The sequence below is a fragment of the Panthera uncia genome (assembly GCF_023721935.1).
Source record: "Panthera uncia isolate 11264 chromosome D3 unlocalized genomic scaffold, Puncia_PCG_1.0 HiC_scaffold_8, whole genome shotgun sequence".
Lineage (NCBI taxonomy): Eukaryota > Metazoa > Chordata > Mammalia > Carnivora > Felidae > Panthera > Panthera uncia.
In genome coordinates, this window is record NW_026057586.1 from 4,845,455 (window position 1) to 4,866,172 (window position 20,718).

A 20,718-nucleotide genomic window follows, 5' to 3' on the forward strand; every position below is an offset into this window, starting at 1 on the left:
TTGAGAGAGACAGACAGGCAGACAGACAGAGTGGGAGCCAGAGAGGGCCAGAGAGAGAGGCAGACAGAATCTGAAGCAGGCTCCAGGCACTGAGCTGTCAGCACAGAGCCCAGTGTGGCGCTCGAACCCGCAAACCACGGGATCATGACCTGAGCTAAAGTCGGATACTTAACCAACCAAGCCACCCAGGTGCCCCTTTATTTAGTAATTTATAGATAATTATAGACATTATTGTTTTTGAGGCTAAAATTGTCCTTAGTTTGATCAGTGGGATCTAATCCAAGCTGGCTGCTGTGTGCTTTTGATACAGCTCCATTAGTCTGAGTCTTTGCTTTTTGACCCAGGGTATCTAGGTTTTTCTATGCTTATTAGCATTTTTATTAGAAATATGTCACATCTATATGTTGACCTGAGGTGAATTGACAACCTTTATTGTTGAATTGTCGTATCCAAGAATGTGGTATGTTTTTCATTTTGTTCAGAGATACTTTTATGTCTTTTAGGTGTTTCCGAATTTTCTTCATACTAGTTTTGCTTGGTTTTCATTTAGGTCGTTAGTACTTCATTTTGTTACTTCTTTCCCATTGTATCTTCCAGTTGGTGTGTAATATTTGGTGTGGGTTTGGTCTCAGTCACTCCTGATCTCATAGAATAAGTTGAGAAGTACTCCTGCCTCTTGAATTTTTTGGAGGATTTTGCATAGAATTGGTAGCATTTCCTCCTTAAATGGTTGGTGGAATTTACTCGGGAAGCCATTAAGGCTTGGCGTTTTCTTTGTGGGAATATTTTTAACTACAGTTTCAGTTTCTTTTATAGACATAGGGGTTACTTAGGTTATCTGTTTCTTCTTGTGTGAGCTTCGGTATTTTGTGTCTTTTAAGAAATTTGTCTAAATGTTAACTATGTTAAGATTGCCCAGTGGGTTAAGCAGTTTTTTTTGGCCTGCTCCTTCTATTACAAATTTCTCCGTGAATGTTGACCAAATGATGGATACCTATATCCATGATCTTATTAGAGATTGCAAAAATAATGTTTCCCTAGTCCTATTATTCCTTCTATGTCTATTATCTGGAATTCTTCTATAAAGAAGAGTTTTCTCTTATCAACTATTTACTTAGCTGAAGTACAATTAGTACAGATAAGGCAGGGTCCATGTTTGAGCCTTTCTCTTTATTTATAGAATAGTGATTAATGCTCTAACAGTCTTCAAAGATGACTTAGAGGTTTTTGTGGGAGGGGGCAGTGTTACCGTGAACTCATGGATTGAAAAATGTAGTCTATTTTCAGTCATTATTCCTTTTATAGTTATTGTGCTGTGCAGATTGTCCTGTCATGAGTCATCCTCTTCTGTGTTCTTTTGACGTGACTCTAGTCATCTCTGGCAGCTTGCTTGTGTTCTAACATGAGAAGAGACCTCAAGCTCATTTTACCCATTTGTTGCACAGATCTGGAATTATCAATCTTTCCTAGGAGCTCTGGCTCCTTTTAGTTCCCACCACACTGTGGTATTTAGAAGCCAGAATCTGGATCCTGGAGATGCACCTTGCTCTCGGGTTTTTATTCCTTTTAGGGTTTTCAGCAGGCAGTGCTAAGAAGTTTGTAGATTTTTGTAATGTGAAGAAGCATATCATGGATATGTTTAAATTAAATATTTTAAGGTTTTTAATTAGCTTCTTTGATTATACTTGTATCTCTTTTCTCACACCAAAAGTCTTTGTTGCAAACAACATCAAAATATATAATAATTTAAAAATAACGATATTGTTACTAGTAATGAACCCATTGAATGTTCTTTTAATTAAGATTTTTTTTATGGTTGTTTATGGGTTTAAGTTACATCATGCCAGAGGGTTCAATCTCCTAAAATAATTATTCTCTGTGTGGCTGTAATGCCACTATGACATAAAATCAAAATGATTTTTTTCAGTTGATTCTTTATTTTTCAGGATTGCTATGCTTCTATTTTTACATTAAAAAATTTACATCCCACATTTACATGGTTTATAGTTGAAACTATAAAACAAGGACGTTCAGAGGTTTACTTCTATCCTTATCCTTCATCCCTGCTTTCTCCCTTCCCCCAAAGGTGACCCTTCATATCAGCCTATGGCATATCCTTTAAGTACTCTTTTCTGAATAATGCTATACACCAATGTATTTATATTTCTTCCAGTTTTTTTTAAAGAGGCATATAAGTTCCTTGCTTTTTTCCCGTTAGTAATATATTCTGGAGATTACTCATTAGAATGACAGAGAGATTTTTCTCATTGTCTTTTTAAACCAACTATAGGTAGGTAGTTTGTTAACAGTTTCTTGCTGTGGTTTCTAGTCTCTGCTCTTACAGACAGTGGTAAATTGCCTTGTTCACACATCCTTTTATATTTTGCCAGCTTGTCTTTGGAGTACTTTCTTAGGAATAGGACTGCTAGATCAACGGGCGAATGTACATATAATTTTGAAAGACACCAGCACATTCCCCTTTATGAGGGCTTATTTCTAACTTAATAGGGATAGGCAGTTAATAAAATGTTTTATTACTAGGGATGTTTGTTCTAGGTTTGATTATGTGTTCATTCAAGGCATTTTGGTTAAGGAACTTTCTATTCCTAAATTAGTTGGATTTTTTTTTTTTAATTGGGAATGGTGGTTAAAAGTTGTCAAATCCATCTTTGAGCAACTATCGATGATCATATGGTTCTTCCTCCTTTATGCTGTTAATGTAGCAAATTCCATCAGTGTATCTTCTAACGGTAAACGCCCTGGAGCCCCTGTGATAAGCTTCTCATGTTGTATGTATACTTATTTTTAAGCTACTGGTTTCACTTATTTGGTATTTAGTGTTTTTCCATTTACACTCACAGATTAGAGTATTTATAGTTTCAATTTTTTAAACATGCTTCTGATGTGGTTATAATGAGGTTTTCTACTTTTCATTGAATCATTTTTTAGTATTTATACGATTTCCTAGAAAATCACCTGTTTTCTTTAGGTTTGTTTTGATCTTTTTCAAGCTTTTTGAGTTGGCTGCTGGGGTGGTTTAATTTTCAGAGTTTCTTATTTTTCTTTGGTGCTCTTTCTGCTATGCCCAGAATCTTGGAGTCTCTGAACCAGGAAGGAACTGAAAGGTGATCACGAGCTTGACTTTGCCCTGCAACCTCTGATCTGGGCCCTGCCCCAGGAACAGCCCTCCCAATTTTATGAAGGTGTGAGAGTTCTGCCTCTCTTCTCTCTACTTCAGCCCTTTTAACTTTATTCTGTTATTTGAAATAGAGAATAAAATCTCCTCCCTCTTCCTGGTATGTTCTTTTGAGGGTGCTGCTAACGGGCCGCAGTCTGTACCCAGGGGACAGCATATGCCCTCTGGGTGGTGTTAGTGGGGAACTTGGTCTCTCTCCCTCCCATGGCTCCACCCTTATGTCCTCAAGCGCCCTCTCACTTCCAGCCTTTCTTATCTAATACAATGTACACTCTCCTTGAGCGCCTATTGTAACCCCCAGGGATTAGGTCTTCGGGGAGAACTTCAGAGAGAGGACTCACCCTCTCCTAGCTCTAAACAGCATAACCTTGATTAAGCTTTGTATGCATTCCTTATACCTAAACTGTGCCCTCAGTAAGGATGATGGTGTACAGAGAACACTTGTGAGTGCTCGTTAGGGGTTCTTTCTGCGCGTTTTATATTTATATTAATTATTCAATTCGATCTTCATAGCGAGCTTGGGAATTGGGTACTGGTTCCGCTCCCGTGTTATTGGTGAGGTGGCTGAAGCTGGTCGTGTAGGTCCCTCCTCTAACCCTGTGTAGCTCACGCACAGGCCGGTCTCCAGAGCGTGGGTCTCAAGCACAGGGCTGTGCCGGCGTCTGTGTATTTGTACCTTTCAGTGACATGCTTCTAGAATCCGCGTTCCTATGGGTGTGAGTCGTGTGTCTTTTCGAAGTGTTGGCATCACAGGGGTGGTCAGGAAGGGCCCTCTGTGGAGGCTTGCGGGAGCAGCCTTGAACCACTTCCCGTTCATGACAATAACTCGCTGGGGAGGCCGGACAATTAGTACAAGACGCAAGAGACTGAGTAAAACGAAGGAGGGTGGGGAGCTGAGCTTTCATCCGTTTTCACAGTAAGAAGACAAATTTCCTCCTGAAGGAGACCGCTCAACGGAGATGCATTTCCTCTGCGTGTGGTTCGGTGACTAGGAACCAGCAGAGGGCGCTGTTGCCATCGGCGTCAGCTTGCAGTTCAGCAAAGTGCAAGCTGGAATGTCCTCTAAGGTTTTTGAGAAACTCTCTTGTGGTACCATGTGGTATATTTAGTAAATTCTGGCTGTGTCATTGCAGTTGGGGATGACAGCACCTTGCCCCTGTTTTTTAAGAACACTGTCTCTCCCTATCAAGGATAAAATGTTTGATCATTGCGTCCCTACCCTTGAGGTGTCTCTGTCCACTGTTTGTCGTCGGTGAGATAGGAGTCCTGGCCTGATTTTAACGAGGCCATCTGTAGGGGGTGGCGGGAAGTAAAGGGGACGAGGCCAATTTGTTTATGTGATTCATTCATTGACAAAGAGTTGTTGAAGCAGGAGACGTGCCGGGGCACAGGGCGTAGGCATGTCGGACACGGTGCCTGCCCTTCCCCCAGTTCGGTACAGAGAAGTCTGCTGGGCCAGGTGACAGGCACGTGCGGGGGACTAGGGAGTCCTGGAGGTTTCTGAGGAAGGGCAGACCATGGGGAGCTGGGGTTGGAGTACAGGGACCAGTGCAGCGTGGAGACAGGTTAGTGGAGATGGTCTAGACCAGTTAGACCATCGTGGGGCAGTGGGAGTCGTGGGGCAGTGGGAAGGGCTGCCCTCAAATACGACACAGCTTTACAAACAGAGCCTGAATTTGGTCATTTGGTAGGGCGCTTGCCAGAATTCCATCTTTAAATAAGATTTCTGAGGATGTGCCCCTTTAGTCCACAGATTCACCGCAGTTTTATTGAAAAATCCCAGTGGGAATTTATTCAGCTTACAAGGTTGAGTCTAAAATCCATCTAAATACACATATGTGCATAGGGGACGGGTGACGAAATTTTTGTGTTAAAATCTTAATTGTGAGATAATCTGTTCTTCTCTACACATGCTGCATTGTACAGGCTGTGGAAAAACCGTAAAACCCCTGCAGCACCCCACAGTTTAAGAAATCGACCATTACCAGCAACTTTGGAGCCACCTGCGTGTCCCTTCCTGCTGGTTCTGTGTGTTGTGTTAACCACCGTTCTGCATATTAACTCTCTCTCTTTCTTTCTTTCTTTCTTTCTGCAATTGAACTTCTTCGTATTGTGAACTGACACAGAGAAATGCATAAAACAGATTCTCATAAAGCAAACACCTGTGTGATTGCCATCCAGGTCTTGATTAAGTTTTGAAAATGGATAGTTAAAGGGACCGGCCTTTCCTGATGTTAAACACGCTAACCAAGAATGTATAGCGTCACTGGAAAGGATCTTCTTTTGTGGTTCCACAGTCTTTTGTCAGAGGATTCGCATACGTGTGGGACTTACAGCGAAGCAACTACTAGCTTTCCATGATATCCCTATGTATCTGGTTTTATCTTCATCCTTCAGAGGATGTGTTGTATCACTTTGCAGTATTAGTATAGAATGTGTTGTATGGAATCGTTTGCCTAAGAGGCTTTCTGGAATTGACTCTTTAGGGACTACGGACAATCAAAGGTTTCACGCCAGGTTAAATTCAGATGGCACAAGCCCAGCGAAGTATCAGACCGGGTAGTGGCCAGTTGAGACGTTCTTCATCTCTGTCAGCTGTATTTTCTCTGAGCAAGATACCCCTGTGTCTGTTTTCTTAACTTTGTCTCATGGACTTTGCTACAGGGTCCTTTGGATTTTTTAAAAATTTTTATTTATTGTCATTATTTTTACAATACATGGTGCTAACCACAGAGCAGAAGACCCTGGTTAGTTCTTGGCGCCTGAAGTGACACCCCTGACACACACAGGTGGGAAGACCAGGCCGGAGCTGGCTCAGCGGAGACACGGGGGGGGGGGGGGGGGGGGGGGGGGGTACGAGTACTGCCTCCGTGGCCCACCGGCAAGGCCCCTGTGCTGGGCGTGATGTCCTCATCCACCCGAGGCCGCAGCTGAAGCCTCTTGACTTTGAATCCCAACGTTTGTCCGCGTGGGGCATGGGGGCTGAGTTCCCAGGCTGGTGATGTACAAGCCCTGCTGTATCCTTCACCCTTCTTTGCCCCTTCAGGTCAGAGCAGGCTCTACTGCCGTGTGCTCAGGGGGAGCCAGGGACGCCATTTTATAAGGCATTGCTCAAGCTTCTAGACGTTATTTTCTCTCAGACACTGTATGCAGAGGGAGGAGTTTCTGCCTCTCCGCACCACCTTGTAGTGAGTAAAAGGATCTGTGTCCTTTCTTGTCTCCCTAAAGGTTTGACCCCTTCCCCTTGGCACTTTGTCCTATTCCTCCCCCACGGAACTGAGACGTTTTCTCTTTGTATTTTTATGTGTGCAGCCACTTTGACAAGTCATGGCTGCGACAAGAGTGTTCTTGAAAGGATCCGTATCATCTCTGTTCAAAGAAAAGTTTATGATTCCTGAGCCTGCACACATTTGCTACCTGCTTCTTTGTGTGTTGTCAGTAAAATCCAGCTAATAGGCAGTTTAGGAGAAGAAACATTTTGTCACCTGAATTGGATATATGAGAGGCAGGGGTGGGAGGGATAAACAGTGAAGGAAATACTGGAGGAGGAGTTCGTGAATGAAAATGTGAGTCAAGCGTACAGAAGTGCCTCGTGTATTTTTCTTTCTGTGCTCTGTTCTGGATATGTGGGTGCACTGTTGGCACTGGGTCCCCAGGACCAACCCCGGGTTGAGCAGTTTGCTAGGAGGACTCACAGGACTCAGGATGTGTATTATTAATGACCTACATTTGGTGGAGTGGAAGGAAGGGTACAGAGCAAAATCATCAAAGGGCAAAGGCGGGGGTGGGGGGGTGGGGAAGCGCCAAGGAAAGCCGGGGAGTCACCGGGATGGGCTTGTTTTCTCCTGCAATGAGTTGTGAAAACACAAGTTGTGAAATGTTGTCTACCCAAGGAGAAGCTCATTTAAAGACTAGTACCTGGGGTTGTGCTTGGGGGCTGGTGAGGCAGACACCCTCTGCCTGGAGCTACCCCGATTCCAGACCCCCAGAGGGAGGGATGTTCCGCACAAACCACGTTGCTGATAAAAACTGTTCGGACGCAGTGAGCCGCTTGTATGGGTTAGGAAAGACGAGGTGGGGATGCTTCCAGAATCGGAGTGCCCAGCAGCCGTGGGCCGGCCGGCCGGCCAGCAGGCCTTCTCAAGAGTAGACATCCCCGGGCTGCTGTGTTAACTCTGCCCTGCACCACTGTCAGTGAGCCCTGTGATGGGAGTGTGGGCAGCCCAGGGAAGGAGCCGGCAGCAAATAGTCCCACTGCTCTTTTGCAGTGTAACTGGAGCTTGAAAAAGGGCATGTCAGCAATGCAAAGCAGCAAGGAGTGTGTATTTTTTGATCTTTGTATCAAGCTAATTATTGCCAATTTGCAGAAGCTGAAGTAAAAGCGTTTTGCCCGGGACAGTGCGTTGTAACCTTTTTATTGGGATCGAGAGGGAAAGCAAGACCGAAGAAGCAAAGGGACAGGATTCTTCAAGTAGGCCGCTCCTGGCATCTGCCTTGTTGAATTGTTCTAAAAATGCATTTAAAAACTAGTGTCTTTTTATTATAGGATTTGAAAGTTCTGAATAGTAGAAGTTTATAAAGAAGCAAATAGAAATCACCCAGGACAACTATTGTTTCTATTTTAGTCCATTTTCAAATATACAGCTATATTTATATCTGTGGACCACATTACGTGAGCAATGCCACAGTCTGCTCTTTCTCCTTACAGTCACATTGTGGGCATTTTCCCTGGGCACTAAACTGTTTTAGCAGGTTCATTCTTGAAAAGTTGTATGACCTCCCACTGTTTGGTTTTATCATGATTTATTGACCCAGTCTCCTAACGTTGGGCATTTAGGTCTCCGGTGTTCATGATTGTAGCACTATCGTGACGAGCGTTATTTTGAAGAATATTTGATGATTTGAGAACTGAAAGTGACATCCGACTGTTTTAAATTAACCTGTGCCTTTGAATGTTAGCTTGACTGTTTAAACAAGCTGTTGAATACAGCAGAGGGTGGTGGCTATTGTAGTGGCCGCTGGGTGGGCTGTGTGAAGGGAGCTACCTTGGTGCTGCGTGTGGCCATGGACGGTTATCACTGTCCTCTCTTGTAGGGGGCGGCCATGTCAGAACCTGCCTTCCAAGGCTCCTCGAGGCTCAGGGAGGTAATAACGGTCGCCTCCAGGATGCCTGGCCATATGCTGCTGTTGCTGCTGTTTGTATATTTCTCTTCTGATTGAATTTCCATGGGTCTGTTCAGTTTGATTGGTTCCGTAGTTTCTGTGACTTACAGGAGTTCCATTCATTGAAAATATTTTCTCCATTTTGTCTTTTGCCTTTTCATTGAGTGTATATTGCTTTTGGATCTCTCAAAGGTTTTTGATTGTATGTAAACCCATGCTTCCTTTTGATTAACATGAAATGTATAAAGTCTATAGATTCCGAAGCCCTTCCCTCTAAGGACTCTCTCTCTGTTGAGAATCGCCATACCCCTTCTTCTTGTATCCCCAGCAGGCAAGAAGATGTTTCAAGCTTTACTTGTGTATTTTCCTTTTAAGTTTTTTTATTTATCTAAGTAATCTCTACCTCCAACATGGGGCTCAAACTCAGGACCCCGAGGTGAAGAGTCGCATGCTCTTCAGATGGAGCCAGCCAGGGGCCCCTCTTGTGTAGTTTGTTATGAAAGTATGTGTCCCTCCCCCCCATACAAAATTTCTTACTGATGATTTTTTATCTAGGTTTTCTTCATTACTTTAATCCATTTATTCTATTAGGTGTATTTAATAATCACTTGGCCAGATTTTTAAAATATCTCATTTGGATTTTGATGAGATTTTCAATAAATGTGTGTGTTAATTTGGAAGGCATCGATCTCTTCTAGTTAGGGTTTCAGACTCTCTTTCTCCTTAAGTCTCTGTCACTGCCCTTGGGAGGAGTGTTCTCTGTGTGGACCCTGCACGTTTCTCCACTCACTGATGCTTCCTTTTTGTGTTGCCCTAGTAAATTCTTTTAGGTTATGTTTCCATGATCTGTTAGATTCAGGCTCTTTCCTACAGAGTTTCTTCAATATGGTCTTCGTTAAAATACTGATTAAATAATACATGTTCAGTCCTTACTCTGTAAGACACAGTAGAAAATGTTGAGGGGTTAAAAAGAAGGTATGGGTTTCAGAAACTTCTTTTTTTCTTCCAGAAGAGTGGGTTTCAGCTCTTCAGCAGCAGAACCTGATAAAGCCCAGATAACCTGTCTTTAAAAGAGCTCTACTTTTAAAGTTTTAATAGTTTGTTTCAGATATTTTTCATATGTAGCATGTTAATCTCATTTTTATTGTTGTGATTCTAAAAATAAATGACTTGTTTTGTTCTCTGTGTTCCTTGATGCTAATTACTTTCTATGTTTCTAGGCCAGATTATTCTCTCTAAGCATTTATCATAACTGGAAGTCATTAGAAATAGTACAGTCCTGTCTGGATGGCGATTACCTATGAAAATTAGAACATAATTCTTTACAGCATCTTCCTCATTGGTTGTTAGTACATTTTTCCTATTTTGTCCATCCGTTGATCCCTTATGAAAAATCAGCATTACAGATTACTGTTCACACAAGAGGAGAACCCAGATCTTTATATCTATTTTGTCAGAGCTCATCAAGAGTAGGTGCCACTCTACCTGGAAGCGAGACAGGCCACATGGTTTGTGGGACCCAGTGCAAAATGAAGCCACCGGGCTCTTCCTTGGAAATGTAAAGATGTCACAATGGTGGCAGCAGAGCCCAGGGAGGGCCCTTCTCATCTTTTCTTGCTGTTCTGGACTGTGACTTCTGTTGGAGATTTGACCTCCGATTTTGATTTGTTCTTTCTCTCTGGCGATTTGAATTTTTAAAATCATTTAAAGGGAAGGTAATGAGGTCTTTGTTTATATTTTCATCTTCAAGGATATTGTTTAGATAATACATTGTGTTTTTTCCCCTAGATGTTTATTAAGGCAATTGTGAAAAGTAGAATCTCTTACTTAAAACAAGCTGTTTGAGGAAGGGAAGTCTAATAAGAAACATAAGTAATGGGTTTTGTAGTTTTTCCGCTGGTATGAATTTAGTCGTTGGTAAAACTTAGATCTTCAGGATGTTGAGCTTAGAGTCACTTCTCAGATCACAAACATGTTACCATCCATGATTCCTGGGTTTTTTACAGACCTCTAGGGGTTTCTCCTGATTTCTTCTGGCTCTCTGTTTCCTTTCTGGCGTCATTTTTCGGGGCCTGGGTTTTACAGATGCAGTCAGACTACTTGGGGACCTTTTCCTTGTTGCCCTGTGGCCTCCCTGCCTCAATAGCTAAAGTATTTCTTCTCACCTTGACGTTGCTTTCCTGACTTGAAGGCTCCCCGGTTCCTTGGGGGAAAATCCCAAGTGCACGTCCGTTGGTGCTCTCAGACTCGACTTACCCCTTTTTGCTACTCAGACATCTTCTAATGAGCTCATAAGTCCCCTTTATATTTCATGTAAGACTCTTTAAGTATGATCACCGTCACCGTCCTGCTCTGTTCCTGGTTCTTGGGCTCACTACCTGCTGTGCTAAGAAAAATTGTCACCTTTGTGCTTCCTCCTGATCTTCCTCTCTCTTCTGCCGTCACATTGTTACTGTATTACGGTCTCTTTGTATTCTTGGGTTTTTTTTCCTGTTTCAGAGAAAAAGATGTCCCACTTCTTTCCAAAAAGTACATCCCAATTTCTCTTCCTAAATATATCTGCTCTTACCTGCTCTGGGCCCTGTGTTTAGCCTTTTGTCTCTTAGCATTATCTCAAATCTGTTTTCCCATCATCTTTTTTTTCACTCATTAATATATTCATATTTTCTGACTCAAAAATTATTTTAAAAGAACCAAAACACTTCTGTACAAATAAAGCAAATTTTGGTTTCAAGCTATGGAAAACCTAACCTAAAACTGGCTTAGGGGAAAGGATTCATGTTGTTGAAAAACCCAAGGGGATGTTTTATTTCAGACAGTTTGATGCAAGGGCTTATTGCCTGTCAGGGGGACAGGATGTGTCTAGACAGCTTGTCTGTCCATCTTGGTCTGTCCATTCTCCATCTTCTTGCTTCCCTACATTCTGAATTCTGCTTCCTCCTTTCCAGGCAGCTCTGGCTAGCTCGAGAGCTCACGTCCAAGTCTGAGGTTCTCCTCCTGAGCACTCCTCCCTAAGAGTCTCATCGCATCTTCTTGACTCTGGTCTGGTTCTGAACTCGCCCCTGACTCAGCCAGGTGCCAGGTGAATGGGATGCTCCATATCTGGGTCTGGCTGCTACCGTCGGAGGTACTGGGACTGAGCTGGGAGCGCGTCTCAGAGGAATATTAGAACATGCTTAGTGAGAGAAGCAGAACAGTTTCCGGAGAGCCCAAAACAAATATCCATGTGTGGAAGGACTACCCTAGAAAAAATAGTGTATTTTCAGATCAACTGGACTGATAGAAAATTGGTCCAATGGTATGGAAAATAGAACCAGGTCTTGTGAAAACAGCGGTCTAAATCTTTATGCACGTCAATGGGAAAAGCTATTTTCAAACGTTATTGAATTAACGAGCAGGGAGCTTCTAAAGAGTCTGAGTGCACACTTTATCCTGTTTTTAATCAAGTTTCTTGTCAGCAGTACCAGGGACAATACTCGCAGCAAATGTAGACTGTGAGGGTTCTTGCTGGCGTGAAAGAAATAGAGACTCTGTGGCTCAAAAGACTTAGGAGCTTTTACTAAACTCCTCACACTCACCAACTCTGGACTCGGGAGGGAAATGGTCCTACAGATTTGAAAGTTTTCCTCCTCTGTCACCTTCCAGCACAGCTCTTCTTCCTGTCACTCGTGCGGCCACTACAGCCAGTGAAACGGAGGGGAAACTTCTGATCCTCAGCACGTTCGGAGACCTCTCCTTTCATAGTCCACTGATCTATGTCTGCGTTCAGCTACGTGAAATTAGTTTAATTTCACGTGCATCAGGGGTTTGGAAAACAGAGGTATCTGGAAACAGCCGAGAAAAAGAGAGAAGCTGGGTGTTTGCCATGAGATTTGTGTTCCATACCTAACAAGGAAAAGGGGGAAATACTAAAGATTCTCTCACCCCAAGAGCATAGTGCCTATTCTATTTGATAGAGTCTAATGACATTTTTTTGTCGTTATTAATTATTCCTTTGTAGCGTTGGTGTCTGTGCAGCTTTCCATTGTTACTACTCGGTGGCGAATGTTTTTGAGATTGTAGGGTCTTCCTTCCTCTTTACCCGAGATTTATCTCCGCGCCCCGAGAGTTGCTCCCCAATGTCCAGATGTCTGGTCCATTTATTCATGTTACCACGTCGGCCTCTCAGATGGCGCTCTAGGGCCTGTCTTACTCGATTTCCGCTCGTCCAGTTATGTGTTTAGCGAGCCTGTGTTGCTGTTCTAGCTGTAGGCAGTTTTAATCCAATTTAACCCCCTTACCTCTTCTTCCTGTTTGCCATAGAAAGACCATGCAGTCAGACCAATTGGTCAGTCAGTCTCTCTTCCCAACATTCTTTACTCTCCCTGCCTTTTCTGTGTTCTATTTATGGGCCAAAAAATGAATTCTAATCATAGCTGAAAAATGAGAAATGTTATTAGTAGTGCCATTAATCATGCCACAGGAGACATGACCTTTATTCCCAAAGACTGCAGGTTATTTTAGGAAACATCTAACATGCAGAAACAATCCACTATAATTAAATCTTCAGGTATATGTGCAGCAGGGTTAGAAAAGGAAGAGATTAGTGTAGGCTGAAAGGTGCTATAACCCATAGAGGTGAATGGTGAAGTTTTGAGGGACTAAATCCCTCAAAGGAAGAAGATCTGAGGACACAGATTTGGTTGGCATCCCCAGAGTTACCGGTTGGGCAGGCAAAACATAGCTAGTTGCAATAAGCAGAGGAAGGTTGATACAGCTGCTGATTGTTGACCTTTGTTGAGTGTGGTTTTTTGGTAACCTTTTATTTTGATGTAATTTCCAAGCTAGAAAAAATTACAAGAATACTACGGGAACTCCCACATATACTTTTCTGATTTTTCTCACCATAGATTAGTAGTTTTCCTTGTTCTAGGACTTTATATCAGTGTGATCATACAGGATCTACTCTTTTGTGTCCAGATTCCTTATTGCAGCAAAATGTCTTTGACTTTCATATACTATTGCAAATATAGATAGTCATTCTTATTTATTGATGAGTAGTATTCCATTGAGTGAACATGCCATACTTCATTACCTGTTTTCCTGTTGACGGACAGGTTTGGGTTGTTCCATGTTTTGGGCTATTTTGAATAAAGCTGTTACAGAATTCTTGTGAAAGTCTTTTTTTTTTTCTTTTTTGTGGATGTAAATTAGTTATTATTTCTCGTGGCAAAATACCTAGGACTAGAATTGTTGGGTCTTAGGGAGGGTTTATGTATTTTTTTAATATGATTTTTTATTTTTTAAAATTTACATCCAAATTAGTTAGCATATAGTGCAACAATGATTTCAGGAGTAGATTCCTTAGTGCCCCTTCCCCATTTAGCCCATCTCCCCTCTCACAACCCCTCCAGTAACCCTCTGTTTGTTCTCCATATTTATGAGTCTCTTCTGCTTTGTCTGCCTCCCTGTTTTTATATTATTTTTGTTTCCCTTCCCTTATGTTCATCTGTTTTGTCTCTTAAAGTCCTCATATGAGTGAGGTCATATGATTTTTGTCTTTCTCTGACTAATTTCACTTAGCATAATACCCTCCAGTTCCATCCATGTAGTTGCAAATGGCAAGATTTCATTCTTTTTGATTGCTGAGTAATACTCCATTGTATATATATACCACATCTTCTTTATCCATTCATCCATTGGTGGACATTTGGGCTCTTTCTATACTTTGGCTATTGTTGATAGTGCTGCTATAAACATGGGGGTACATGTGTCCCTTCGAAACAACACACCTGTATCTCTTGGATAAATGGCTAGTAGTGCAATTGCTGGGTATCAGGGTAGTTCTATTTTTAGTTTTTTGAGGAACCTCCATACTGTTTTCCAGAGTGGCTGCACCAGCTTGCATTCCCACCAACAATGCAAAAGAGATACTCTCTCTCTGCATCCTTGCCAACATCTCTCATTGCCTGAGTTGTTAATGTGAGCCATTCTGACAGGTGTCAGGTGGTATCTCATTTGGTTTTGATTTGTATTTCCTTGATGATAATGATGATGATGATGATGATGATGATGATGATGACGTTGAGCATTTTTTCATGTGTCAGTTGGCCATCTGGATGTCTTCTTTGGAGAAGTGTCTATTCATGTCTTTTGCCCATTTCTTCACTGGATTATTTGTTTTTTGGGTGTTGAGTTTGATAAGTTCTTTATAGATTTTGGATACTAACTCTTTATCTGATATGTCATTCGCAAATATCTTCTCCCATTCTGTTGGTAGCCTTTTAGTTTTGCTGATTGTTTCCTTCACTGTGAAGAAGCTTTTTATTTCGATGAGGTCCCAGTAGTTCATTTTGGCTTTTGTTTCCCTTGCCTCCAGAGACGTGGTGAGTAAGAAGTTGTTGCGGCCAAGATCAAAGAGGTTTTTGCCTGCTTTCTCCTCGAGGATTTTGATGGCTTCCTGTCTTACATTGAGATCTTTCATCAATTTTGAGTTTATTTTTGTGTATGGTGTAACAAAGTGGTCCAGGTTCATTTTTCTGCATGTCGCTGACCAGTTTTCCCAGCACCACTTACTGAAGAGAATGTCTTTATTCCATTGGATATTCTTTCCTGCTTTGTCAAAGATTAGTTGGCCATACATTTGTGGGTCCGTTTCTGGGTTCTCTATTCTGTTCCCTTGATCTGAGTGTCTGTTTTTGTGCCAGTACCATAGTGTCTTGATGATTAAAGCTTTGTAGTATAGCTTGAAGTCCAGGATTGTGATGCCTGCTGCTATGGTGTTCTTTTTCAAGATTGCTTTGGCTATTTTGGGTCTTTTCTGGTTGCATACAAATTTTAGGATTATTTGTTCTAGGTCTGTGAAGAATGCTGGTGTTATTTTGATAGGGATTTCATTGAATATGTAGATTGCTTTGGGTAGTATTGACATTTTAACAATATTTGTTCTTCCTATCCAGGAGCATGGAATCTTTTTCCATTTTTTTTTTTTTTGTGTCTTCTTCAGTTTCTTTCATAAGCTTTCTATAATTTTCAACGTATAGATTTTTCACCTCTTTGGTTAGATTTATTCCTAGGTATTTTATGGTTTTTTGTGCAACTGTAAATGGGATTGATTCCTTGATTTCTCTTTCTGTCGCTACATTGTTGGTGTGTAGGAATGCAACCGATTTCTGTGCATTGATTTTATATCTTGCAACTTTGCTGAATTCATGAATCAATTCCAGTAGTTTTTTGGTGGAATCTTTTGGGTTTTCTATATAGAGTATCATGTCATCTGCGAAGAGTGAAAGTTTGACCTCCTCCTGGCTGATTTGGATGCCTTTTATTTCTTTGTGTTGTCTGATTGCAGAGGCTAAGACTTCCAATACTATGTTGAATAACAGTGAGGAGAGTGGACATCCCTGTATTGTTCCTGACCTTAGGGGGAAAGCTCTCAGTTTTTCCCCATTGAGGATGATATTAGTGTTGGGTCATTCATATATGGCTTTTATGATCTTGAGGTATGCTCCTTCTATCCCTACTTTCTTGAGGGTTTTTATCAAGAAAGGATGCTGTATTTTGTGAAATGCTTTCTCTGCATCTATTGAGAGGATCATATGGTTCTTGTCCTTTCTTTATTGATGTGATGAATCACATTGATTGGTTTGTGGGTATTGAACCAGCCCTGCATCCCAGGTATAAATCCCACCTGGTTGTGGTGAATAATTTTTTTAATGTATTGTTGGAGCCATTTGGCTAATATCTTGTTGAGGATTTTTGCATCAGTGTTCATCAGGGAAATTGGTCTATAGTTCTCCTTTTTAGTGGGGTCTCTGTCTGGTTTTGGAACCAAGGTAATGCTGGCTTCATAGAAAGAGTTTGGAAGTTTTCCTCCCATTTCTACTTTTTGGAACACCTTCAAGAGAATAGGTGTTAACTCTTCCTTAAATGTTTGGTAGAATTCCCCTGGAAAGCCATCTGGCCCTGGACTCTGGTTTTTTGGGAGATTTTTGATTACTAATTCGATTTCCTTACTGGTTTTGTGTCTGTTCAAATTTTCTATTTCTTCCTGTTTCAGTTTTGGTAGTGTATATGTTTCTAGGAATTTGTCCATTTCTTCCAGATTGCCCATTTTATTGGCATATAATTGCTTATAATATTCTTTTATTGTTTTTATTTCTGTTGTGTTGGTTGTCACCTCTCCTCTTACATTCTTGATTTTATTTATTTGGGTCCTTTCCTTTTGATCAGACTGGCTAGTGGTTTATCAATTTTGTTAATTCTTTCAAAGAACCAGCTTCTGGTTTCATTGATCTGTTCTGGTTTTTTTTTTTTTTTTTTTTTGGTTTCAATAGCATTAATTTCTACTCTAATCTTTATTATTTCCTGTCTTCTGCTGGCTTTGGGTTGTATTTGCTGTTCTTTTTCCAGCTCCTTAAGCCGTAAGGTTAGGTTTTGTATCTGAGATCTTTCTTCCTTCTTTAGGAAGGCCTGGATTGCTATATACACTCCTCTTATGACCACCTTTGCTGCATCCCAGAGGTTTTGGGTTGTGGTGTCATTTTCATTGACTTCCATATACTTTTTAATTTCCTCTTTAACATCTTGGTTAGCCCATCCATTCTTTAGTAGGATGTTCTTCAGTCTCCAAGTATTTGTTACCTTTCCAAATTTTTTCTTGTGGTTGATTTCGAGTTTCATAGCATGGTCAGAAAATATGCATGGTATGATCTCAATCTTTTTGTACTTACTTAGGGCTGATTTTGTTTCCCAATATATGGTCTATTCTGGAGAATGTTCCATGTGCACTGGAGAAGAATGTATATTCTGCTGCTTTAGAATGAAATGTTCTGAATATATCTGTTAAGTCCATCTGGTCCAGTGTGTCATTCAAAGCCATTGTTTCCTTGTTGATATTTTGAGTAAATGATCTGTCCATTGCTGTGAGTGGGGTGTTGAAGTCTCCTACTATTATGGTATTACTATCGATGAGTTTCTTTGTTTGTGATTAATTGATTTATATATTTGGGTGCTCTCACATTTGGCGCATAAATGTTTACAATTGTTAGGTCTTCTTGGTGGATAGACCCTTTAATTATGATATAGCATCCCTCTTCATCTCTTGAGACAGTCTTTATTTTAAAGTCTAGATTGTCTGGTATAAGTATGGCTATTTTGGCTCTTTTGTTGACCATTAGCATGATAGATGGTTCTCCATCCCCTTACTTTCAATCTGAAGGTGTCTTTAGGTCTAAAGTGGGTCTCTTGTAAACAGCATATAGATGGATCTTGTTTTCTTATCCATTCTGTTATCCTATGTCTTTTGATTGGAGCATTGAGTCCATTGATGTTTAGAGTGAGTACTGAAAGATAGGAATTTATTGCCGTTATGATGCTTGTAGAGTTGGAGTTTCTGGTGGTGTTCTCTGCTCCTTTCTAATCTTTGTTGCTTTATTTATTTATTATTAATTAATTAATTTATGTTTTCATCTTTTCTCCCCTCAGAGAGTCCCCCTTAAAATTTCTTGCAGGGCTGGTTTAGTGGTCACAAACTCCTTTAATTTTTGTTTGCCTGGGAAACTTTTTCTGTCTCCTTCTATTTTGAATGACGGCCTTGCTGGATAAAGAATTCTTGGCTGCATATTTTTCTGATTCAGCACACTGAATATATCCTGCCACTCCTTTCTGGTCTGCCACGTTTCTGTGGATAGGTCTGCTGCAAACCTGATCTGTCTTCCCTTGTAGGTTAAGGACTTTTTTTCCCTTGATGCTTTCATGATTCTTTCCTTGCCTGAGTATTTTGTGAATTTGACTATGATATGCCTTGTTGATGGTCGGTTTTTGTAGAATCTAATGGGGGTCCTGTGTGCTTCCTGGATTTTGATGTCTGTGTCTTTCCCCAGGTTAGGAAAGTTTTCCACTATGATTTGCTCACCTAACCCTTCTATCCCTATTTCTCTCTCTTCCTCTTCTGGGACCCCTATGATTCTGATGTTATTCCCTTTTAATGAGTCACTGATTTCTCTAATTCTTAAATTGTGCTCTTTGCCTTAATCTCCCTCTTTTTTTCTGCTTCATCATTCTCTATAAGTTTGTCCTCTACATCGCTGATTCTCTGTTCTGCCTCCTCCATCCTTTCCACTGCGGCATCCATCCATGATTGCAGCTCATTTATAGCATTTTTAATTTCATTCTGGCTATTTTTTGCTTCTTTTATCTCTGCAGAAAGGGATTCTAATCTATTTTTGACTCCAGCTAGTATTCTTATTATCGTGACTCTAAATTCTGGTTCAGACATCTTGCTTATATCCTGTTGGTTAAATCCCTGGCTGTTGTTTCTTCCTGCTCTTTCTTTTGGGTTGAATTCCTTCGTTTTGTCATTTTGAAGGGAGAAAAGGAATTAATGAGGTAGAAAAATTAAAATAAAAAAAATTAAAATTAAAAAAATATTAGAATTAAAAAATTAAACACACACACACACACACAAATTGAATAAATTATGCTAGATCCTAGGTGTGTTTTGGTCTGGGTGTTGAAAGTGGTTTGACAGATTAGAGAAAAAGGGGGGGAGAAGAAAAAAAAGGGAAGTTGAGAATTTGAAAAAATGAATACACTGAAGTAGACTAAAATGAGATGATGGAGGTAAAATAGAATTTGAAAAAATATACACAGAAGTAAATATAGTAGAAAAAATTTAAAGAAAAATATTTTTATTAAAAATTAAAAATAAAAATGAATCTTTTCTATGTTCAAGAAATAGAAAAGAAATGAAAAAGAGAAAAAAGAACAAAAAAGGAAAGAAGGAAATCATTTGAAAATTTGAAGAAGTGAATACACTATAGTAGACTAAAATAAAATGATGAAAGTAAAATAGAATTTGGAAAATTCACACGAAAGCAAAAAATATAGTAAAAAAGTTAATGAAAAATATTTTTAATAGAAATTGAAGGTAAAAATGAAGTTTTTCTCTTTCTGCATTCAAGAAAAAGAAAAATGAAAAAGAGAAAAAAAGAAAAAAGGAGATCGTTTGAAAATTTGAAAAGGTGACTACATGGAAGTAGACTAAAATAAAATGGCGGAAGTAAAATAGAATTTGAGAAAATTTACACAAAAGTAAAAAATATAGTAATAATTAAAGAAAATATTTTTAATAAAAATTGAAAATAAAAATGAATTTTTTCTTTTTCTGTATTCAAGAAAAAGAAGTGTAAAAGAGAAAAAAAAGGAAAGTAAGAAAATTGAATAGATGAACCTACTAACAGATTGAAGTAGGACTGAAATTGCTTCGTTTTCCCCTAGAGGTCGGTCCATGTAGCTCTTTATAGTCCGTAGATTAAGCCGGCGGTGAGGTTTGTGTTCTTGAAGAGCGAAGTTGGCCCAGTTGGGCGGGGCTCGGTGTCACGGCTCCGCTCTCCCCTAGATGGCGCTGCCAGCCTCCTGGGGCGGATTCTTGCCGCGCTGGTAGGTGCCCGGGCGTGCGCATGCGTGGGAGCGGTGAAAAATGGCGCCGGCCAGCCACCCAGTCCGTTCTCCGGATCAGCAGTCGCGCACCGGTCCTCCGTCTTCAGCTCTCATCCACTCCCCGCTTTTCCACTCTCCGTGACCAGGCCCCAGGCAGTACCTCTCTCCTGAGGTTTGTCTCAGGTGCGGCTGTTTTCCTCGGCCCCTTGCTTCCTAAGGACCGTGGCTTTGACCCCTTCCGCCCCTCTGCGGGAGGGTCTCTCCGAGCGGTGGCCGAATGAGCAATGGCCGAATGTCGGCTGCACCCAGGAACGCCCGCTGGACCCTGCTGCTGCCGGTGCCCCGAGACTGCGGTCAGGTGCCAGCCCGCCCCAGAAAAAGTTCATGAGACGGTGTAGCAGCAGCGTTTCAGGGATTGTGGAAAATCACAACACACGCCTGGCACCAGGCTTCACCCTCCACGACCTTGTTCCAGCACCAGTGAACGTGGCCATCTTCTGGGGTCTGCCGGGTCCAGGTGGCTTCAACAGTCTCTACCAAATGTCCTTCCAGCAGTGGAACCGCTTTTCCCCGTGTGGCCCGAAAACCTCCCGGACCCCACTCTGTTCCTGGGGATTCGCCCTTCCCACCAGAGCACCGCCAGGTAGGGAGCTGCGGAGTTGCAGCCTTTGCGCTCCCCTTGTTTGCAGTCTTAACGGAATTGAAACCCTCTCCTTTCTCCTTTCTCCCTTTTTAGTTTAGTCCCTGCAGCTGTTTCCAATTTTCCACTTTCTCTCCAGCTGCCTTTGGGGAGGGGGGCTTTGCCCGTATGCTCCCCTCCCTCCCCAGTCTCCATCCTCTCTCCGCTTGCAAAAGCACCTCCCTTCCTGCGCCTTCTTGCTCCCCAAGTTCACTTCTCTGCACGGCATACCTGCTGAATTCTGTGGTTCAGGTTGTGC

General features: G+C 41.4%; 1 protein-coding gene across 4 annotated transcripts in view; it reads left to right on the plus strand.

Annotated features, from left to right (window-relative positions):
- The window catches only part of FBXO15 (F-box protein 15), a 48,849-nt gene that overhangs the window by 22,647 nt on the left and 5,484 nt on the right, over nt 1–20,718 (plus strand). The gene's annotated exons all lie outside the window — the stretch shown is intronic.